Source organism: Spermophilus citellus (assembly GCF_964194105.1).
Source record: "Spermophilus citellus genome assembly, chromosome: 7".
NCBI lineage: Eukaryota > Metazoa > Chordata > Mammalia > Rodentia > Sciuridae > Spermophilus > Spermophilus citellus.
This window is the reverse complement of record NC_138188.1, coordinates 127201772-127226659: the sequence shown is the minus strand read 5'-3', so window position 1 is coordinate 127226659 and position 24888 is coordinate 127201772.

The window sequence follows — 24888 nt, the reverse complement described above, 5'->3', positions numbered from 1 at the left end:
AGTTGCAATGTATTGTGCTTCCCAGTCTACACCTAGGCTTTACATTCGAAGCTTCAGAAATGATATGTAACAGCAAAACAGACACACATCAGGGTGGTAAATCTAACAAAAAAACACTTGCATGTCTACTTAGGAAGGAAGATACACTAATCAGCATATCCTGGGAAATCCTTGGATATAGGAGCCCAAGTCACCATTTCTGAGAGGGTGTACAGCTCCCACCTAAGGAAGCTGGTAAAAGCAAATTAAGATGAACTTCTGGGAGACCTGAGGAATTAACTGGGAAATGAGAGTGTGGATTAAGGCCTGGGGAAATAGCTCAGTTGGTAGGGTGCTTGCCTAGCATGCACAAAGCTCTAGGTTCAATCCCCAGCACCACCAAAAAAAAAAAAAGTGTGGATTAAGATATAACCCAAATCAGAAGCTGGGAGTAGTGATAAGTACAGCTAGGATTTTGACTATAGACACTTTGGTGCCAAAAACATCTTCAGATCAAGGACACTATAGAAGCTCTGAAATATTTGGAGGCCCATATGCCAGCCCTGTGTACTAGGATCTCAGATCAAATTTGCCACATATATGAGTAGTAGCTCAGGATTAAGCCTGAAGAGGTATTGTGATCTGGTTAGTTCAGTCATAAAGAACTCAGAGAGCAACACATTTGCCAGCTTCCTTCTGTCTGCCTGGCACTGTGTCAAGTACTCTGCCTATATTTTTTTCTAATATTCATGATCCCTCTTTTGTTATGCATTATGAATTCTATTATATTGATGAAGGAGTTAAATACAAAAGAATATCTGGCTTAAATGCTTAAATCCAGACTGATCTAGGTATGAAGGCTGAAGTGAATCCCTGTATAAGGTTCTGATGTAGCTGAGGAAAGCACTCAGTTGGTAGAGTGCTTGCCTAGCATGTACAACATGTACTTCAACCCACTTGCTGGGAGCATTATCAATCTGTAGTTTTATAGTTACTTGCCATATGGAGTGGTCATGAGAATATGAATACCTATTCAAGTTTATATGGTGAAAGCCTGTTTTGTGTCAGGAAATGTCAGCAAATAGTCTGAACTAGTCAAATACTGTCTACTCTTAGGATTCCATATGCCCAAATGAATTGTCTAAACCAATTAGTATGACAGTCCCATGTCCAATGTCCAACCTAGACTGTGAGACCTGAGAATTTAGCTGAGGACATTTCAGAAAGTATTCTTTTTTAAAAAGTTACAACCATTCCCTTTGTTATGCAAGCACAAAGGAACTTTGTCCTGTTATAACATTGACACTGAGGGTGACAGAGTAAAGTACTTTACATGACTGAGCATCTGATTCTGCTGGTTAATGGCATACTCCTTTGTGAATAAAGAAATATAAATTGGTATATTCTGTGATTTGTAGTTGAATGTTTCCAAACTGATATGTCATCCAGAAACTGAATTGAAGTGTCTGTCCCAGAGGATAATTTTAACAAATTAGAGCAGTCTTTGAAGATACAGAGCCAGAAAACACTATGTGGGTTTGGGATGGGGCAAGAAAGGATAAAGATCAACTCCAAATTATAACAAGTAGAGGAGTAAAATTGAGAAGATGGAAAGATAATGATCAATGAAACATGGGAAACAAATATCCACTTCTAAAAGTCAAACAAAACAAAATGTACTACTTTTAGGAGTTCGAATGCTAGTAGTTGACTAGGAATCTGTATGCCCAAGTGAATTTTCTAAACCAATTATGACAATCTCATGTCCAGTACTCAACCTGGACTACAAAACATGAGAATGCAGAGTCACATGATGAAAAGACAAGTCAGAAATTTCCCTTCCAGGGATAAAATTTACATTTTCCAGAATTCCAGAAGCATATTTGTATTCACCAATTTGTCCTTGCTGGTTTTAAAGATACAGGTTGCTGAGCATCCACCCAGAGGAGCATTATCTGGGTGGCTTCCATTGCAGTGAACCCAGCTCTTGCTTTGAACATCACTTAACTGCTCAGATATTTCTACCATTGGCACCAGTTTTCAGAGAAACTAACACTAAAAAGGTAGAGGCACTGTTAGGCGGGAGAATTATAGAGTATTCTTAGATTTACATACCAATTTTTAAAATGAGCATATTACAGCCATCAGTTCTTATGATTAATTATTAACAATCATTATTTTTTCCTTCTGTCAATTTTTAAAATATTGAATTGAATTCTCAAACATAAGAGCAAATGGATTTCTTTAAATAATTAAAATAAAATACCAATATTATAAGGCATATGTGCATCTAAAACATCAAAAAATTTTTAAAGGGATTGAGTTTAAAGTAGAAATGTCAATAATGTTGGTAAACACTAACATCAACTGTAGTTGCAATTAAGTATTTTTTATATTTTGAAGACATTAAACACTGTTATTTTACAAAAAAGCACAGTCCTGTGTAGAAACAATATAAAATTAAAACAATAGCTCATTGTTCAGGTTGCATTCTAAGGATGCCAGACATAATTGAGCTACATTAACTCACATGAAATAGGACCCAGTGGTGACATCCTGATTACCATTCTCAATTAACACTGCTACATTTTTTAATGCCTATGTTTAATGTCAAAGCATTAAGTGGCTTCCAAGATAAGAAATCTATTAGTGTTTCAAAAATATGTTCAAACCAGAGAGACTAGAAACGGAATGAAACCATATGTCATTTGCACTAAGGTGATAATTTCAGCAATATGAATTAATCAAGTTTCTCAAGGGATGGCTATAATTTAAAAAACTCAAGTGTTGAATACTGGGCAGAATCAGCTTAAGATATAAGACAACAAATCTGAGAAGAGTTGAGGGGTAGTGCACAGGAGGGAGAGAATATTTCCATAATCCTAACTATTTCAAGTCAGGTGTTGACCTTTGCATTTGTTCTTATTTAATGCAGGTGAGTCACTTAGGCCTGGCAAAAGCACACCTTCAATATATGGTTCTTAAAGGAATGGTTAAAAAGAGAGAAAAATCAGAAAAAAACAAAACTCAAAGTTTAGAATTATAGTGAAATAGTGCAGCTTAGATCTGAGTTCTAGTCCTGATTTTGCTGCAAGGTTTTCATGTAAATGTGAGCAAATTATCTGATGTTCGGTTATTACATCTATCCATTTAGATTATGGAGTTTCTAAAATTCCTCCCAAATCCTTGTCACTGAAACTGTGGTTTAGAAATAATTAGGCCATAAAACGTCCCAGAAATTAAGACAAAGAAAAAGAAATATGGAAAATGGCCAAAAATTAGTAACGGTAGATGACTTGAAAGATTGTGTTTGTTTTTAAAATTGGAACCATCTGAATAAAATTAGGTGGAAATAATCCCTTAGGGTCTGAATATATTTAAACAGAAACATCCAATCTAAAAACCAAAGAATACATTCTTGAAGAAAATAAAAATAAAAATTTCCAAATGGAAGAGATTAATATTTAGAAATTGTTTATTCATACATTAGTCAACAAACAGGTATTAAAATTTTTCTTTATGTCAAGTACCTGATTCAGCACAAAGGGTTGAATGATAAATAAGAGAAATTCTTTTCCCTATTCTATGGCAGTGAGTTCATCATATAGTCTAGAAATGTAATTGTAAGCACTAAAAAAAAAAATGACACAAAGAAGAAATTCAGACTACATATAATATGGTTCCTGGATTAAATTTTTATATGTTTTAATTTAAAAGACAAAAATGAATTATATTTTCAATATTCCTCATTAGAAAAATTAAATTAAATGACTTATTAATTTGAAATAATAGCAAATTAAACTAGTAAAATAGGCATTATTGGATGATGTCATTTGAAAAAGGCAAAAGCATAAGCTCTCTAAAATAACATCTTTACTTCAGATGTTTAATAGGTATATATTGAGACTCTTTTTTCTCCTCAAGCAAAAAATTTTTGAAGACAGATTATTGGATAAAGTGACTAAACTTTTTTTTTAACACAAGACTAAATTGCTTTGCCAAAGGGATCTACCAATTTAAAGTGTATTATGTAAATATTTTACTCATTCTTATAAAGAGCATATTAATAGGGATAGATTTTATGTATTAAAATTTATTATTTAAAAGTTGTGTTTCCCTTTTTACTAGTGAAGGTCAAGGTATTTCTACATGTTTACTAATTGAATTGATCTTCTTTGATGTGAAGTGTTTATAATGACATTCTACCATTTATTAGGGGCTTGCTGGACTATAATCTTCTAAAATTTAGCCTATATAGAGTTTGTATAGCTTGCTTATGATTTGAATTTTATATATTTAGAAATTGATTTATAAAATACATGATTTTTACTTCATGCCACTTATAATATTTTGATTATGAAGCACATTATTTTACTTTTATTAATATTAATTTAATTGTACAAATTCATGAAGTATACTTCAATAATATGAACCATGTATATAGTATGTGATGGTTAAATCAAAGTAGCTGATATTTCCATCTCAAACATTATTTTAGAAGCTTTTTATTAACACATAATAATTTCACATATTTATGGGGTACAGTGTGATATTTCAATATATTTACTGATCAAATCAGACCAATTAACATCTCCATCTCCTTATCATTACTGTGTGTTTACAGTTTTCAAGCCCTTACTCCAATTACTCATAAAACATGCAATAGATATTTTAACTGCTTCAGATCTCTGGAAATTATTACTTCTGTGGTTTAGAACTCATTGTCCAACCTCTCTCTATTCCCCACCTCTTCCCAGCCTCTGTTAATCTCTGTTAACAATCTGATCAGCTTTTTAAAACATCCTCTTGAGAGAGAACTTTCAGTATTTGTCTTTCTGTGTCTGGCTTATTTCACTTAATATAATGTCCTCCAGTTCCATACATTTTTGCTGCAAATGATACCATATCATTCTTTTTGTGGCTGAATAGTAATCCAATATATATATCATATTTTCCTCAGCCATTCATCTGCTGATGGGCTTCTATAATTGATTCTATACCTTAACTATCAATGAACATGGACATTCAGGTATCTCTTTGATATGCTGATATTATTTCTTTTGGATACAGACACAGAAGAGAGATAGTTGGATCTTATATGGTAAATCTGTTTTTAGCTTTTATTCTTTTAAATATTTGATGATGGACCTTTATTTTTTATTTATTTATATGTGGTGCTGAGAATTGAACCTAGTGCCTCACACATGACAGGCAGACGCTCTACACTGAACTACAAATCCAGCCCTGTTTTTAGCTTTTTGCGGAAACTCCATACTGTTCTCAATAGTGGCTGCACTAATTTACATGTCTATCAACAGTGTATATGAGTTCCTTTTCCTCTATATCCTCACCAGCATTTCTTACTTTTTGTCTTTTTGATGCTAGCCATTCTAAGTGAGTGAGTGAGCTGATATCTCACTGTGGTTTTGATTTGCATTTACCTGAAGGCTAATGAAGTTGAACATTTTTTTCATCTTGTTGACCATGTGAATTTCTTCTTTTGAGAAGTGTCTATTCATATCCATGCCATTTTTAAATTGCATTATTTTTTTCTTTATTGACCTTTTAATTTCCATGTATATTCTGGATACAAATAATTTTTCAGATGCATAGTTTGCAAAATCTTTTCTCCCATTCTGTAAATAGATTGTCCCTTTGATCTTGATGATTATTTTCTTTGCAGTGCTGAAACTTCTTACTTTGCTATAATTAAATTTGTCTATTTTGGCTTTTTCTGTTTCATTTGCTTTGAGGATCTTATAAAATAATTGCTGTCAGAACAATATTTTGAAGTTTTTCTTCAATGTTTTCTTCTAGTAGTTTCATAGTGTCAGATTTTACATTTAGGTTTTTGTTCCAGTTTGAGTTTACTTTTATATAGAATGAAAAATAGGGGTCAAATTTCCATCTTCTATATGTGAATATCTAGTTTTCCAAGCACCATTTATTATTGAAGATTGTTTTTTCTCCAGTGTTTTGTTTTTGTTTTTATTTTACTTATTCCTTTGTGAAGAATCAATTGTCTGAAAACGAATGGGGTTATTTATGGGCACTCTCTTCTATTACATAGATCTCTGTATCTGTTTTTATACCAATATCATACTGTATTATTTACCATATCTTTTTAGTATATTTTAAGTCAGTGTGATTCATACATCTTTATTGTTTTGCTCAAGATTATTTTGCTTCAGTTATTTGTGGTCTTTTAATTCTTCTGTAAATTTTAAGATTTTTTTCTGGTTTTATGAAAATTACCATTGGTATTTTGATGGGAATTGCATTGGATCTACAAATCACTTCAGGTAGTATAGACATTTTAACAATATTTATTCTTCTAATCCATGAACATGGAGTTATTTCCATTTGCATGTATGTATGTGCATGTGTGTGTGTGTATGCACAAACATGAATGCACATAGATTACCTCATTTCTTTTCTCAGGGTTTTGTAATTTTGATTGGAGAGGTCTTTCACTTCCTTGGATTTCTTGGTTTCTACTTTTGATGTTGGTTTATATTGCTTTCAGGATTTCTTTCTTAGCAGTAACATTATCGATGTATACAAATACTGCTGATGTTTGTATTTTGGTTTTATATCCTGCAGCTTTACTGAACTCATTTATTAGTTCTCATAGTTTTTCAGTGGAGCATTTAAGTTGTTCTTGTGTCTTTCCATGGATTATTTTCCTTTCTCTTTTTGTTCAAATTTCAAGCATTTAACTCCTCTTACATGTTGTTTTTAAGACATATTTTTTTATTATGTGGTGTTCCTCCAAGATCAGAGAGCAAAATTTTACTGTTATGATGTACCAAGAGAATTTTAACTAAATTGTAATTTTTAATTCCACTTGTTTATTCATTCTCTTCATTTTAAATTTTTTAATACAAATGTCATTTTTAAAGAAAAGTAAATGTACACATTGTTATTTTCCAAAAACGTAAAATAATCTTCAGTACTTTCTGTACATATTGGAGCACGTAAATTTGCTTTCTTGGAGCCTAAAAATTCATGGAATAGTTTAAGCAATCATTGATTAACAGTTTATATAACAGTCCTGTATGGTAGTGACAATCAGGAGACCAGATTACAAAAGCAAACAACAGGAACCCAGTCTTCTTTGTGCCTGAGGTCCCTTTTGACTATGGAGAACTCTTCCTAGAAGTGTTGCATATTTAAAGAGAACTTGTTATGGTTTGGATCTAGAATGTACTCCAAAAGCTCCTGTGTTGAAGGTTTAGTCCCCAGTGTAGCAATGGGTAGAGGTTGGGTTTTGATAATGATCTTATCATGAGGGTTTTGATCTCAGGAGTAGATTAATCCATTGACAGCTGAGTGGCCTATTGGAAGGTGATGAAACTTGAGGGGGATGGGGACAGGACACATGGTTGGAGAAGATAGGTCATTGTGAAGCCAGATTTAAAGTTAGGTAGTCAGTGTAGTTAGGTAAATCGGGTCTAATATCGAGTAAGATCCAAAATGGAGGCCTTGTTTAGAATGAATTCTGGGAAAAGTTAAACAACTCTTGGAATGTTAATGAAGTCCTTCGAATGTTAATGAAGTCAGGAGAAAGCCCTAGGCCCAAAGCCCATCCCAAAGAAGTGTTAATGAACAGCCCCCAGCAAACTTGAAGATGCTGATTCAGAAGTGTCCAGATTATTTCTTTGGCCCACCTGTGTCCCACCTCTGGGGCCTTCCCACCTATATTCCATCACTGAAAGAACTATAAAAATGGGAAACAACCACACTTCCACGGATTTCATCTCTTGGGTCCCCTTCTTCCTCCAGGAGAAGTCTTTTCTGCTGTCCTTTAATAAACTTCTAATTTCTACTTGGGTCCCCTTCTTCCTCCAGGAGAAGTCTTTTCTGCTGTCCTTTAATAAACTTCTAATTTCTACTCTGACCTTGCCTCAGCGTGCTTCTCTGGTGTTATTCTTCAACATTGGGGAAGCAAGGACTCCTCACTGGTCCACAGCAGTAACAATTGGGGGCAAGGCTTTGGGCCCCTGGCCCCTTCTTCTTTCTCTATCTCTTCTTGCTGGCTGCCAGGACATCCTTCCACCATGATATTTGGCCTAGCTCAGGCCCATAGCAATGGAGCCAGCAAAAATGGACTAAAATCTTTGAAACTGTGAGCACCAAAGAAAGCTTTCCTCTTCCAAGTTATTTGTGTCACGTATTTTGGTCACAACCACAAAAAGCTGACAAACAAAGTCCTCTTTTGTTTCAATAATGCACTTACAATTTTAAATATATTCCAGTTTCTCTCAGAGGGGGAAACTCAGAAGAGAAATGATGAAGACAAAGGCAAATGTTTGTGAAGTTAGATAGCAAGGTATTGTAATATTGCTAAGCATAATTTTTAGAAAGTGTCTTTTCTTTTTCTGAAAATAAACCACATAATCCTTTCACAAGCATATACATTTTTAAAATTATAAAATGAAAAAAAATGTTCAAGAACCGAAGCTACTCACATCTACTATATTTAATTTCTAGTTTTTGTTAAAATTAATGCTCCTTATTGTAGAACATTTGAAAAATATGATAATATTGATAGGAAAGAATTATAACCCAACAATTCCAAATGAACTGTGTATTCCAAAATAATAATTTATTTTTTTCATTGTACATGCTTGGTGTTTAATAAAAATTTATCAAATCAGTGAATATTTTTTAAATTTACTTTTCAATGTCTTACATGTTTACAATTGCTATCGTTTATTGTCAACATACCAAGCTTCATACCAAATGCTACATGTAACATCTCATTTAATACAACAACCTTATTTGCAAGGATCACTTAGTGCCCTATTGGTAAATGTAAAAAGATTACTTTAAAAAATCTACATTGCCTATAAAATATCACAGAATAGCAACTGTTTAAGGATCCATGAACCTTGCCTGCAGAGGGCATGCTTCTGACCCCCTACACAATTCTACTCCTTGGATAGGGATACAAATCACAATCATTTTACTGGGCATAATCTTTTAAAAACACTATTGGTTGTAAATCATTTCTTAAATGAACAAATGTTTAATTTCCTGGTATTATACAATTATAAAAATTTGATTTTTCTGGAGTTAGTAGCATTTATTAAAGCATTCCATTTGGGGGGATAGTGCTAGCATTTTGCTATTTTAATATTGTGATATTGAGAAACTAGTGTGACTCCATTTTTGAGAAACCAGCTTCTACCTCAAGGCCTGTCCTAAGGAAGGGGGCGTGACCCTTGTCCCAGGAAAAACCCACAGAGCACTCCTAAGCATGTACCCACCCTACTGAGTTGTTTGTCTATAAATAACAGGAGAGATCTGCAGGTGTCCCTGACTCAGCCAGGCTAGGTGATGACCCACAGCAACCACCAATCAGCATGAGACAGGGAAAATACCTAGGATACCAGATGACCCCTCAGTAGTTTATGGTGGTTGATAACATGTTGGGAAACCATGTAGTTTAACACGTACACTCCTCATGGCTTAAACCAATCAGTTCAAAGGAATCCTCCTCTTATACTAGCCAATCACCCCTATCCAAATTGTTCCAGCCAGTGAATGTGCTAATCAATGTTAAGAGTTGTTGTTTGATTTTCCCTCGGTATGGAATGATTTGCTGTGTGATGTTGTGAGTCACAGAGTATCCCCCCAAAACCTATAAAATCTCATTGAACAAAGGACCAAGACTCACTCCCTGGGACCACTGCAGGAATGGTTGTTGATTCCAGGCTGGAGCTTGCAATAAAGACTCTTGTATGATTGCATCGGATTCGGCTCCTGGAGATCTATTGAGGTCCCACGAATCTGGCATTACAATATTTATTATAATAAATAATCTTTAATCTACATTTTGATTGCTACTTTAGAGTTGATTGCTGTAAGTGAAAGTGTTAGGTCAATAATATGATGATTTTTGAGGTTCCTGATTCAGATTAAGTAATTTATGCTCTCCTTAAGATTGTTTGATGATTGCAACTACATCATACAAGCAGCCTTCAATCTTTTTGGTCTCAGACCCCTTTACAATCTTAAAACTTTTTGAGGATCTCATAGAGTTTTTGTTTATGTAAATTAGCACTATCTATACTTACCATATTAGAAATTAAAACTAAAAATACATGTAAACACATAAGTACACATTTTATTAACTGTCAGAGTGATACTTAGTGATACATTATACTTAGGGAAGCCAGAAAACTTTACAGTGAATCTGTGAAAGAACAAAGTTTAAAATGTCATGATGTTATTAGGCAAACACTTCAACCACATAGTAGCCCTGTAAAATTCGTGGGGTTCCCCAGTCGTCCATGAGTCATTTGCGGAGAACCACTGCACTATACCACACTTAGTATTTAATATCTCATCTTAAAATATTTCTATTTTGATGAACAAAAATCCTATGCTATTCATGTTTTAACTTGCATTTATTTGGATCATAGTGATCTGAATTTCACCCTTTAATTTTTTTCTTCTTTTTAAAATTAAATAATTTTTTAGTTAAATTTTTGTTGTTGTTGTTGTACTGGAGACTAAACCTAGGATCTTGCATGTGCTAGGTAAGTATCTGCCCCTCAGCTACACCCTGCAGCCCTGTTACAATTATTTTACACTTATTTATTTATTTATTTATTTATTTATTTATTTATGTATTTATTTATTTTGAAACAGAGTCTTACAAGGTTGCCCAGGTCAGCCTTGAATTTGTGATCTTCCTGACTCAGCTTCCTAAGTAGCTTGGATTACAGGTATTTGCCACTAGGCCCAATTTTTTATTTATATTTTTAACCAATAAATAAAAGCCATTAAAATTATCAATATTAACAGGGTATAATATAATGTTTCAATACGTGTATCCATTACCTAATGTTTAAATCAAGTGACTCTCCCCTTTTGAGATCTTTCCCACTCCTGTCAATTTACTCATCTTTCATTTTTCCTCATTGTCTGATTTAAAATCATTTTTAGGTTTGTACCTGAAATGCAGACCATAATGCAACTTGCTTTTTATTTTCTTTCCAGCAGTCTGAAGCAAATCTGGATTGCTATTACTGTCTGCTTTGGCAGAATGTAAGCTCACAAGCCTTTGGAGTGAGTCCCCTTGACACCATTGCCCGAGGGCAGATTTGTGTACCCTATAGATATTCCCAGAGAAGGAGATTCCTGTCCGGAAGTTCTGATAATCTTTTTAACTTCTGAGTATTTGTGATGCACAACTCCTGAAAGTAAGCAACCCTCATACCTTCCTCCTGACTCTGTCCTCAAACGTCCAAATAAGGAGAGAAGTCACAGGCAAAGATATAGGGCTGTTCCTGTCACACAGCAGCACAGCCAGACATCCTTCTACTCATTGTTAGAGTGCCACCCAAAGTTGTTCCTTTTAACTCTTACTTTTATCCAGTTAGGTCTGCAAACACTTGTCAAAATGTCTGGTATTCTACAACACTATCCCTTTTGCTATTTAATAAAATCTTCTTGGTTCCAAAAATAGTTTCTAAATGAATCCTACATTAATATTTCTAACCATCATCTGGCTACATTTTCCACTCAAACATAAAATTTGAAGGCATTCTTAACAGGATACTGTAGGAGTTATGTTACAACTTAAGTTATATTGTTTTGTTTATTATTAGTCATAGTTCCTTTCAGCATACATAATTTTCTGTTTAAAAGAGCAAGTGGATTTTTCCACAATAAAGTTGAGTATGTCTGAAAAAAAAAGATCCCTTGCAGCATTTAGATTTACTGAAATTATGTTCTGTCAAAATATTTTATAATGACAGCATAAAATATTGCCCTGAGGAAAACTATAGCTGAAAGTTGACTGGGAAATAATATCTTGGTGCTATGCCACATTAGAATAATTTTTTATTTCCTGCAGATAATATTTTATGGCTATACTTTTGAAAGAGAACCTATATTTGCCCGCAAAGAGAATATTTAAATGAGAAAGTTAAGGATTCATGATGCATTACTAAATTATGAATTTGACTGCCACCTCCATACATTTCTATCCATAAAAGCCCCTTTTCCACTTTGGACTAAATGAAGTGGTTAATAGTTTGGGCAAGTATCTAGCTTCTGAAAATAGCCTGCAGATAAAGGATGACATTAGTGATAAATATAATATACATCTGACAATTACATACAGTGCTGGTGCATACAGTACCACAGGATAATTAGCAGGCACCCCTGGCAACTCTGCATGTCCTCCCCTCCATCTGTTGCTTCACTTTGAGTTTGAGGCAACTAGAATATTGAGCATTTGGAAAAATTTTAGTACTGTGAAGTTTCGTTTATATACACATAATGAACTACAGGCAATAGATAAAATTAATGACTCAAGTACCAAAGACCTTTTCTAGCCTTGGTTAGGCTAAATACTCAGATATTTGAAAGAAATTTCCAATCTCCATCTGATATCTGGCAGCTCTTCAGCTTTATAGATAGTTAAATCAAATCTTAGCCTTGTGGGATCAATAACACATAAAAGATGACACGGAGCTACTAAAAATAACCCATTCTAGGGAAATTATCTCATGGTTTGAAAAAAGAAGTTTGTCTCTTTCTGGAATATGAGATCAAGTATTCAATAATATTCACAAAAAAAGAACTCAGCAAGTAAGAATAGTTTCTAGAATCATCATTAGAATATGGATGATGGAAGCAGACTTACTATGTTAAGTTCTATATTCTGCTATTTATTAGTCATGTAAATTTGGCCACTTTTCTTTAACTCTCTTTCTCTCCCTCTGTCTCATTTTTTTGCATCTGTAACTTGAACATCATTCTAGTATCTCTGGGGTTGTTGTGAGGATTAAATGCATTAATATTCCTAAATATTTATGACAGTGTCTGTCACAGAGTAAATTATATAAGTGTTTTTAAGTAAATAAAAAAGGAATATACACACAAGGGCCCTGGGTTCAATCTCCAGCACCATAAACATATATATATGTTTATCTTATCTTTGAGCATTTTAGCCCTGAAAAGATAACCATAGACGTGTTTGTGCTAGTTAATCATAAAATCCTTATTACCACCATATTGCTTCAAAACTAATTTTATTAAATGTTAATAAGGCTATGATATAATAAATTCAGTTTACATCTATCAACATTTTATCATAAATAAATATAATGTTTCTACTGAAAGACAGAATATTTATTTTAACAGTGAGTATTGGTGTTTGGAAACATTCCAAATGAGACATGGCAATATAATAACAAATTGTGCTTATTAGTCAGTGTACCAAAAATATTTTTTTTTAAACTGCAGAAAATGTTGTGTTGCATGCAAATATTTTTAATTGAACAGAAGTCCAGACCTAAAGCCCTGGAGGTATAGATTAGATAATTAGTCACAGTACTCTTTGCTGATCCCAGTAGAAATTAGCTAAATCTAAACTACTAATAACAGACAGACCGTAGAACATAAGAACAAATATTCACTATTTGCTGATTTATTCCTTTTTATGTGTGCTTTAAAATCCACATATACAGGGAATGATATAGATTTTTTCCTAAATCTTGATCTGAAAAATTTAATTTTAGGACGGAATATTTTTTTTAACATAGCTATAATTGGCAGTAAAACAGTGCAATGTTGACAAAAAAAAGTTCTTAATTCTAATTTTTGAGATAAGCTCTAAAATGAAGGCAAACAACGGAAGAAACTATCTTTTGTTTCCTGTTGTAAAAGTACTAATACCATTAATATCCTTTAAAAATCAAATAATTTTTCTAAAATTCTGAAGCCAGAAATCACCCCAATCAATTTATATTGTGTCTGAATAATTTATAATAAATATAAATAAAACAGAAATAAAAATTATAATTGTTCACAAAACTTAGATTTTTATTTACATACCTGAGGCATCCTATTGATTCTGATAATTGACTACTGTGACTTGAATGTATCTTCAAAAAGAATGTGTTGGAAAGTTGATCACCAATATAACAGGGTGGGAGATGGGCCCTGATGAGAGATGATTAGGCCACAAGGGCAGAGAGATGATTAGGCCACTCTCCTTATAAAAGGGGAGTTCTGCCCAACTTAATTTCTCTTTCTTGTGTACATTGTGTTGTCTTGTGCCTTTCTACCTTCCACCATGGGATGATGCAGAAAAAAGGCTAACACCTTGTGCCAATTCCTTGGTCTTTGAATTCCCAGCCTGTCAAACAATGAGAAATAAATTTCCAGTGTTTACAAATTACTGTCTGTGGAATTCCGTTGTAGCAACACAAAACAGACTAAGACACTGACTTATGCAGATATTTAAATATCTACATTAAGACTTCAGTAAATGTCTCAGAAAGTAGATTTGGGCAAATTAAGCTTGATAATAATTTATTCTAATGGTTCCTCTATCAGTTAGCTTTTTCTGTCACTAACAACTCCAAAATTTAGCAGCTTACAACAACAGCCATTCGTCATTGTTCAGGTGAGCTAAATGATTCTGCCAATTTGGGTCATCCTTTGTTGATCTCACCTGGCTTCCTGCATGTATCTGCAGTTCCCTGGTACAATGGGTGGGTGCTGGTCATCTGAGATAGTCTAACACTATCTCATGTCTAGCTGTTGGTCAGCTGACACCTGGAGGAATGGGGGAAAGAAGGGCAACTGGACTGTTATCTCCTCTCTCTCTCTCTCTCTCTCTCTCTCTCTCTCTCTCTCTCTCTCACACACACACACACACACACACAAAAGATCTCTTTATGCTTGAGCTGAGAAATAGTACATCGTTTCCACCAAATTCTGTTAGCCAAAGCGAGCTACAAAGCCAGCCCAAATTACAAAATGGAGGTACAGACTCCACCCCTTTATGGGAGTAACAGTGAAGAATTATGGTCATTTCTATAGTCTACCATAGTTGCTCTGGGTAATTTAAGGATGTATTTTTAACAAGTTTAGGTCTAATCTCAATGCAGTGTATACATGTACCTTGTCATTGACATTTATTTATGAATTTATTTGTACCTCTTAGACTTTGTCTAGATGATATTAACTAGCAGATCGAAGCATGAAAATAACAGCCAATCTGCTTGGTTTGGGACATATTTTAATCATGGTTTGACTGAATTCTTTGATTGTTGATTCACAAGATTTTCAGACTGAAATTTCTTGACATCTATCCTTCCTTGACTTTAAGTTAGTTGAATAAGAGTAATCATTGTAATAGTAACAAAATTGTGTTTATTTAAAAGTACTTACTCTATAGAACTCCGGTTGAATTGGCTGCTTAAAATCCAGCATAATAGAGCACCATAATGTTACTATTTCAGCTTTATGTCGGGGTCCTTTGGTAAAAAGTATATATGTAATGATATAGAGGAATATAGTGACTTTTATGGAAATGTAAAGACAAAATTTTTATTTATTCTTCTGTTCAAAGTGCCAGAATCCTGGCTGAAGTTGCAGTGGAGGCCACCTGATTCCTGTGCCACTTGGTAAAAAGTCTCTCAACTTGGATCTTTTATAAGAGTGGCAGAAAAAAAGATGAGAAGCATTTACAGAGTATACAGTTAATGTGAGTATAGATTACATGCATATATTAACACATATCTGTCTTTACAATACAACTAATAGGATGTTTGACCCCCATGTGTTACCCAAACTTTCTGTTCTCCAAAATAATTCAATAATTACACCACTTTCCGTTTTGTTACTGTTAAGGCTTGGATATAAAGTGTCCCCCAAAACCTCCAGTTAATGAAGGAATTTCAGAGGTAAATTATTAGATCATGAGAGCCTTAATCTAATTAGTCCATCCTAGTTTGAATGGACTGGTAATTAACTGTAGGCAGGTGAGCTGTGATTGGAGGAAGTGGGTCACTGGGTGAGTGCCCTTGAAGTGTGCATCTTCCCGTGGCCCCTTCTCCCCATTCAGTTTCCTGATAATAAGCATAGCACCTTACCTCTCATGGGCCATTCCCCCAGGATGTGCTGCTTCACCTTGGTTCCAGAATAAAGGAGTAGGTCGTCTGTGATCTCAGACCTCTGAAACCATGAGCCCCAAATAAACATTTCCTCCTCTAAAGGTATTTTGGTCACAATGATGAAAAAGCAAACTAAAACAATTACTTAAACCTGAAACCTAGAAATTGTTCTTCACATCTCCTCTTACTTATTCCCTGGATATAATAAGTAACCAAGTCATACAGACTCTATTTCCCTAATATCTCTGAAGTCTGAGTTCACCTCATTTTTCCTCAGTTTACCCATTAGAAGATACCTCCTGGATGGGAATGTATCCTGAAATATCTCCCTAAAATCTGACTCATTTCCTCTAATCCAGTGCCTCTGCCACTGCTAGAATGAATTCCCTAAAACAATACTATTTATTCCATTCATTTATCTAGGATTAAACATTGACTCTTTATGGCCTTCAGGATAAAATCCAAACCCAAATAAGCCTGCAAAAGGATTTTACATTATAAATCCTGTATTCAACTAGTCAGCTATTACTTCAAGGCCTAAACAAAATAATGGGGCCACATTTCAAAACAAGGTAGTGCACTATCTTGGTAGGGTTATTAAGACAGTGGCAAAACCAGATTTGCCCCTCTCAAACTACCACCCACATCTCAGCTGAGATTATAGAGATATTTTTGGAGTGTTTTGGCATACAATCTTCCTCCACAGCCGGACACATCATATACTCACACTAGAAAAAGAAGCTTGATTTGTTCCTCTTGGTCTAGGCTGAGTAGCAGGGTGTTCAAGGAAAATTCTTGGCTTTTGGTATATATGAGGTAGAGAAACTGGTACCAGAAGTAAATCTTTAAAAGTCCATAGGGAATAGGCTGAATGATAGAGGTAAGAGGCAGAAAAAAGGTAGATGTTGCTTTATGCCTTGTGGGTAAGATGGGCACTATGTTCCGCATGCAACCCTTTTAAATCTTAATATAGATGAGTGTCTGGTTGGTTGTAGTGACCCCAGTTGGTTGTGGGCCTCCATGCCCAGGGATCTGATTGAGGAATGGTAAGTGGAATGGATCATTTGAAGACAATATTGCCCACCTCGGAGGCACCGCAATAGGAGGAACCCAGCAAAGCATGCACCTGAGGAACCCAAGAAAGAATCCAACACCAAGTGTAAATATTAGCAAAATGACACTCACAGGGCGCTGGCACTGGATTACACCCATGCTGTCAATTAGCTCCTGCCCATCTCTTATATCGCCACTGCTCCAGTTACCAAACTCAAAGGGAGCAGAGACATCCCTGAGATACATGGGCAGAACAAAAAGATGATTCTTACCCTGGATGAACTCTCCTTACCCCTGACAAAGAAGTGAGACTTGGGGAACATTTAAAAATGGAAATTCAAAGCAAGTTGAGATCAGGAAAATATGTCCTCACAAATATTTTAAACACAAACTTTCTTTCCTTGAAAATGAATTAAAAGTTTTTTTGGAGATGTACTTATAGGCAATTGTTTTAGTCATGCTTTTCACTGCTCTGACTAAAAGACCTGATAAGAATAATTTTAGAGGAGGAAACATTTTTTTTTGGGGGGGGGGCGCTCACAGTTTCAGAAATCTCAGTCCATAGACAGCCAGCTCCATTCGAGGTGAGCCAGAAGAATGTGGCAAGGGGAAGCAGCTCACGTGATGATCAGAAAGCAGAGAGACTCTACTTGCCAGATACAAAATATATACCCCAAAAGCACATCTCCAGTGACCAACCTTCTCCACCATACCCTATATGCCTTCAGTAACTACTCAGTTAATACCATAAGGGGATTAATCATAGCACAAACATTTCACCTCTAAGCCTTCTTGCATTGTCTCATACATGAGCTTTTGAGGTACACCTCACATCCCAACCACAACGGCGATATTCTAAGATTTATAAAAATCTGAAGATGTACATTTGCAGTATTTGGTTCTTCCCAGAATTATAGAACTAACCTCCTCTCTATCTAAGATACTCTATATATTTCAACAGATAATCTGAAATGCTCTGCTGCATCTTTCAGAAAGGAAAATAAAACATCAACCCCTATGAGAAGCTTCTTCAATGAAAACAAATAAATGTTTACAAAACAAAATGAACTAAAGGAACTTAAGAACCAGGGGAAATATGCACTTATAACCCCCTCTGGCAACATTTTAATTATAATGCAGTCTCTCTTCCCCAGGCAATGAGTCCAATCTACTATAATATGAACAACAATCTATTTACTACAACACATTAAGAAATCCAAATATCTGGAACAGGTCATATCTCATTTGCTATTCCTGATTAAAACAAATAATGGACTAAGATGGCTTTCTATCTTTCCTTATTTTTTTTTATCATCACTGCTCTTGTGTCCAAGATTGTTCTTGGAATAGATCTAATACTTTAATACTTAAGAAGATATGATTTTCTAATTTGCTTTAATCATACAAAACAGTCTGAGAGCTGTTGCTTTGAGTATTTTCATAATGATGACTCAGGAAACCTTGAATATTGGTACTTAATATATTTTGTTGAATCAAGGAAATCATATCTACACAAGTCATAATAATATGCCAAAATATCACTTCTTAAGTTATAGAAAAGTGAAATCCTCTCTACTTACCATCTTTGATAATTCTGCATGAATTACCTCAAGCGTCTATTTTTTTTATGTGAATTATAAAAACAGTATGGAATGTGCCACTTAGACATACTGAGTATAACTGAGTCCAAAGTTAGAGGACAGATTGTCTTTGCTCCACTTTCACTTTATACCATAGTTTTAAGCTCTTATTTTGTGTATATAAAGAAAATTTTTCATACTTCTTTTGGTATACCCTTAGTTTCACTTTTCATACAAGGCAAAATCTTGAAAAGACAGATTATCTATGCATAGAGGAAATGATTTTCCCTGAAGGGCATTTTCTTTTTCTTTATCCAGGATATTTTTTAAAGTCTCAAGAGATGAGACTGGCTGTTCAACTAAGTTCAGGAACACATTTCCATTCAACCCGTTATCTATCATTGTAAACACAAACCTGCAGTGTTACTCTGGTGATAATCTATCATCTAACAAGGGTGAGGATCTCTTCAAATGACAGGAGCAAGGAGAAGTTGTGGATTTGGCTTACAAGGAGATTTATTAATTGAATTTCACACATAAAACATATTCAGTTCAATATTTCCTTACTCAAGTTATATATATACAGTCGTACTCCCCACAATTTTGGAAAGTCAGATAGCTACACTGGAGAAGCAATCTGATATTTAAAAATGAGAATGAACAGACTGTACATCTAGTCTCACAATTGATTTCTAAAATGTTATTTTATTGCAAAACAAACACTATTTTTCTACACATAAATAGAAACTAGAAGGGATGTCCTCCTGAAGGACTCTCTCTCCTAAATGTCCTTATTCTTCCTTCATTATTCTATCTATTTTCCCAGGATAGCAACATTAATTTGACATGGCTGAATTATGCTACCTACTGTTTCCTGTATAGCACTTTCAGTGCCTCAGGCTGGGTTTCCTGCTTTGGGGATAGGGGCCAGAAAGACATTTCTAACTCCACTGTAGTATGGGAAGCAATTAAGCTACAAGTTGCTTAGCTGTAAGCAGTTAACCTCACAAGCCTAATAAATTATTTGATTATATGGAGGACTAACAACTTTGATCCCTTTTAGTAAATATATATGAAATTCTAATACTTTGCTGTTATTTTTATTGTTTAATTATTTTAAAATCTGCCCTCTTTTTTTCCCCATGCTTTGGAATGTACAAGGAGCTAAGAGGATAAATGCCTACGTTCTCTCACTGCCAAATTATACAGTTCTATTGTCTTTGAGGCTACTATTGTCAGTGTTTCAGTTGGAGGCTGCACAACTTGTTCCTATAATGGAGAGAAAGCAGCATTTTAAATTTTTTGTTCCCTCTACTCAATTAAAAACAAACAAACAGACATAAATTCCTTCATGGACACTAATGAATCCAAAATAGTCTGTAATTAATTTCAAATTCACTACTAGTTTCAAAAATTAGCTAACACTGCAAATCACGTTGACCATGATCAGGCCCTTAATAACCAGGCCTATTGTGTGAAATGTGCAAAGTCAGCAGAAACACAAATTAAAACCTCTCTGATTTAAACACTTCTGCTAGCACAGAATATGAACAAAGCAAGATGAAAGCTGAATTTTTAAAAAGCTGTAAACAACTATGTCTCATACAATTTCAGTTAATAAATCATTTTAAAGTACACTTTCTTCTTTGAACATTCATTGTTGGGAGGTCAAACCATCAGAGGTATGTGAAAGCAAAATCCCTCCTTATTTTCCCCTAACAGCTAAATAATAATGCATAATTAGTCTTGGTAGGCAGTATAACGTAATTATGATGATAAGCCTAAAAAGACCCTGACTCTTTATTTTGGAAATTAATTTGAAAAAAATGAAAATTAAAGAAGTTTGAATTTAACAAAAGAAGAGGAAATAATCCATTGTTAAAGTAGAACATGTCCCTAATGCTCTTTGTAATCTGAGGAGACCTTAAATACTTGGCTTCTAAAGAAGTGCTCTGACAACTATATCACAAATTTATTTTTATTCTCATTTTCCTAATACGTTATATCCACTATTGACATAAATAAAATAATATTGATTTATAGTGATAATTTCATATTTGTGCCTTTGCTGTTGTTTGTTCTTAAAGCAACACAACTTTGATCTATCATTTTTGAGAAAAGTCCAAATGGTAAAAATAGTGTGCTAGATTGTAGTGCAACCCCATGCATCATGGTCCCTGGATTTAAATACCAGAAGTCAATCTTACAAATGTGTCCATTATTTGTCAACTAGGAGAAATTGCTAAATCTATTCAATACTTGATTTTAATAGCTAAGTGGAAGATAACTACCTATTTTAGAGGGATACAAGTTGTAGAGGCAATCTGCAGGACTGAGTCAACAAATATAGGAAAGATTTTGTACTTCTTCTGAAATTGCTTTGGTGATAAGTTTTCCCTCCTTCTCTAGGCCTCCAGTAGCCCTGTATCTCATGGCCAATCCTTTTGTTCTTTACAAGTTGCCATCAATATTTGCTGCTTTCTGTCCTCTCACTCATGAGAGAATAACTTTCTTTCATTGAAACTCTTTCGTGAATGCCTTTTTAATGAAAAATGGATGCAACACTTGATTCTATCCTTTGACAAATCTCATTCTAAATTCTTAATGACTTCCCCAACAAAGGAAAAGCAGATGCTCCCCCCAAAACTCCAGATGCTATGCAATGTATGACACCACACACAGCTAATCTTACATAAACTAAAGATTCATTTTCCCCCTCCTGTATTTTTTCTATAGGACATTATTCTGCTTATGAATGTTATACATACAGTCAATTATCCAAGCTAATGGAGGTGAGCTATGGGAGAGATAATTAAGAACAGTAGATAATCTATGCTGCTATTAGTGCAGGTGTAAACCAAGAGTCTGGCCTGAGACATCATTGTAGGGGGTGTGTGGTGGGAAGAAGGAGGTTTGTAGTCCCAAGATATTTAGAGTGGTAGCATATTGCCACTAAGGAAAGATGGGGGAAGTAGGCCTGGTGACAAAGAAAATGTTAAGACATATGAGCACTCATTAACATAGATGTTGTGGATAATCTGGAATTCACTGTAATGTTCACATGTGTGCATGGACAATAATAGAAATTAACTGAAAGCAATATGTTTGATTTATACCACCAGCAGTTTTTTTTATTCTGTTTGTTATGTTTTATGTGACAGTCCTTGCCATCAGCCCCAGAAGTCAATTTTACAGATGTGCCCTTGAGATTAGTAAAGGAAGTGGCATAACTTGTATTGGATTGAAATGTATTGTAACACTGAACATATGCAACCCAATTGTGCTGAATCTATGTCATTGAACATACATTCTATCAATTATAGGTTGTCACTGTTATTCTATACATGAGGGTCATGAAATATACACTAAAACTATGACCAATTGATTTTTAATCAATTTAGTGATCAGCATTGTTTTAATCATGACAACTGTTTAAATGTACAAAATATCTGAGTATCTCTTTATGAATTCTGTAGTTATTAAATAAAGGATGATCATATTATTTCCTGTACTAAGGAAATGTACATACTGGTAAGACTACATATGTTTGTGCAGGAAAGCACAGATTTTTTTTTTGTTGGTTGTAAAGATATTGTAAACATTTTAGTATTCTACATATAAAATATAATCAAAATCATCAGCCAAAGAAAATAAATACTAAAATATACATGAGAAAATGGCAAGAATAGTCCAGAAGTCCTTTTTAATTGTGACTCAAAAATGATAGTAATGGAAATTTCTTGGCAACCTAAGAAAGTCCATCATTTTTACCAACAATTGCTTCAAAGCAGGAAAAGAGCAGCAGATGTGGACTTCTCAATTTATAACCATCTTCCCCATAGCTTTGTGATACACTATCCTTTGGGCAGTAAGACTCCAGGGTCTCAACTAGTGTGCTTTTCAATTACTGATACTATCCCTGATAGATAGGAAGTGATAAAACAACATAAGAAATCATTTTTCATAATTCTTCAGAGTCCAATCTAGCCCCAAACTCACTTCCCTTGCACCCCATTCAGGCTGTAGAAGCTGAGTTTTTGTGGATTCTATTGCCTCAAGTGGAATCACTTCTCATATTTTTTCAGTAGATGAGCCTCTGGAGTATTTCTTTTTTACTCACAAAATCTAGTAAAACAGAGTATAGCCTCTAAGCATTCCCACCGAGGAGACATAAATATCAAACAAAATAATATTAAAACAATCTTGCTATCCAATATTTCAAATAATATTGGTTTCTTTTAATAAACATCCCAACATTTTTCCCAGATGTTTGAAAACATTTGAAATATTCAGAGATTCAGTACATAAATCCAGTTGATTTGCATACAAAGAATCATGAAAATTATGAAATGTCTTTGCAAAACAGAAAGGTAAATGTCCAAGGAAACTAGACAACTTGTAATGAAATAATCTCCCCTTTCAAAGAAGAGGATCAACAATACACCGAATTATTAAAAATTAATATAACCAATCAATTTTAATTGGCTTTACTTTTGAGGTCAATAGGTATTAGCTTTGATTTTTATAAAATATTTCCATGTTAATGACTCTAAGATCTATTGTCTCGGAGATTTTCCCTAGGCATACAAAGCTAAGGTTGAAAGCAGTTAAGGGTGCTTAAATTCCTTTACAAGCCTATTATAAGCCAATATTCAATCAAAACGATTATTGCTAGCCATTAAAAAATCCACTAAGTATCAAGGGTAATAACTCTTGCATGTTATTACTGGGAATTCCTACAAAGCAAAAGGCTTTTGTGCTGCTGTTTGCAAAGACTGCTTAATTTATTTGACGTCCTTGGGAAAAAAAATCTGCTGTTCAACCAGAAAAAAAAAAAAAAAAAGAGTAGTTTTGTCCCCATTATCTCTGAACAAGAAGTGTCAGGAAGCTTCAGGCTAGAATTAACATGAGATAGGCTATTACAGTTGTAAGAGCATTTAGCAGCCTTCCCCACTGACTTCAGGGTGATAATGTATACGGCCCCAGTATAATCTGTCTCCTCTGCTGCTCTCTCTTTGACTGTCTTCTCCTTTCCTTCTTTACTAATATACATGCCTTATTGTAAATCATGATAAGTAAACAGCAGTATTTTTCTACTAAAGTGACACCTTTGGTAGGATTTTACCTTCGGCAAAGTCACATAAAGAATCACTGTGTATATGTGACCATTTTTTAAAAGCCAAACACAGCATTCAAGTGTAGGAATATCCCAGGACTCATGCTTTATAAACTGAATTATCTGGGCTCTTTTACATTAGAAGTCTTCTCACATAATGTTAATTTGCACAAAGTATGGAAATATAATTAAAATTGTGGTGTTATGGTTTATACCAAATTTTGGCTGTCTTAATAAAAGATAAAAATTATGTCCTGAAGATTCAGAATATTCATAATTACTGATATTAAGTATAATCCAAAACATATTTAAACCAAGGCAGCTCCTTTCTTGAAATTTAGAAGATATATTGTACCAGAAGTAATGTTTGAATGTTTTTAGTTTCTGAATTTCTCCAGGTGTTTCAATGTTAATTTCCCTTAAATTGATGTTAACCCCCTTGAAATTAGAAATGCACAGCAGAAGAAAAAAAACTACATGTGCAAATTACTCAACATTTAAAAATTTTAAGCATCATGAAATTCAACAAATAATATTAGGATATAAAAAGTTAGTTTTTTATGGGAATTCTTTGAAATTACATTTTTCCAACATTGGCACTATTGACATGAAGGGCTCTATAGTTCTTTGCTTTGAGGGTCTGTCCCATGATTTATAGGACTTTTAGCAATGCTGTTGGTTAAGTCATTAGCTTTCACTGTCCCTATCACATCCCACATAAACATCCTGAGTTGTGGTGACAAAAATGTTTTCTAGAAGATGTGGGTGTGGGCGGAGAGATCACCCTCACTAAGAACCATTTCTTTAAGCTACAGACTTAATCTATATTTGACAATATTATAAATACTTCATTAACATTTGTAAAAGGAACTATCATGGAAAACTCAGTTGTAAAATTCGATTTGTTTCAAACAGTAACAAATATACTATTTGTGTTACCTTAGATTTGGACTTCTCATTTATTTCTTGTATACATTCTGAGAAATTGACAATTATGAGAAACACATGAAAAACTTATGGCTCAAATATCATAAAAATTCCTAAATATCAATGTCTTTGTCTACTTGGGCTGTATAACACAATACCATAGACTGGGTATCTTAATCAACAGAAATCTATTTTCTCACATTTGGGGGGCTAGAAATTCAAGATCAGGATGTGTGTTATTAAGTTTTCATCACTGTGACCTGACAAGAACAACTTGGAGAGGAAAAGTTTACTTTGGTTCACAGTT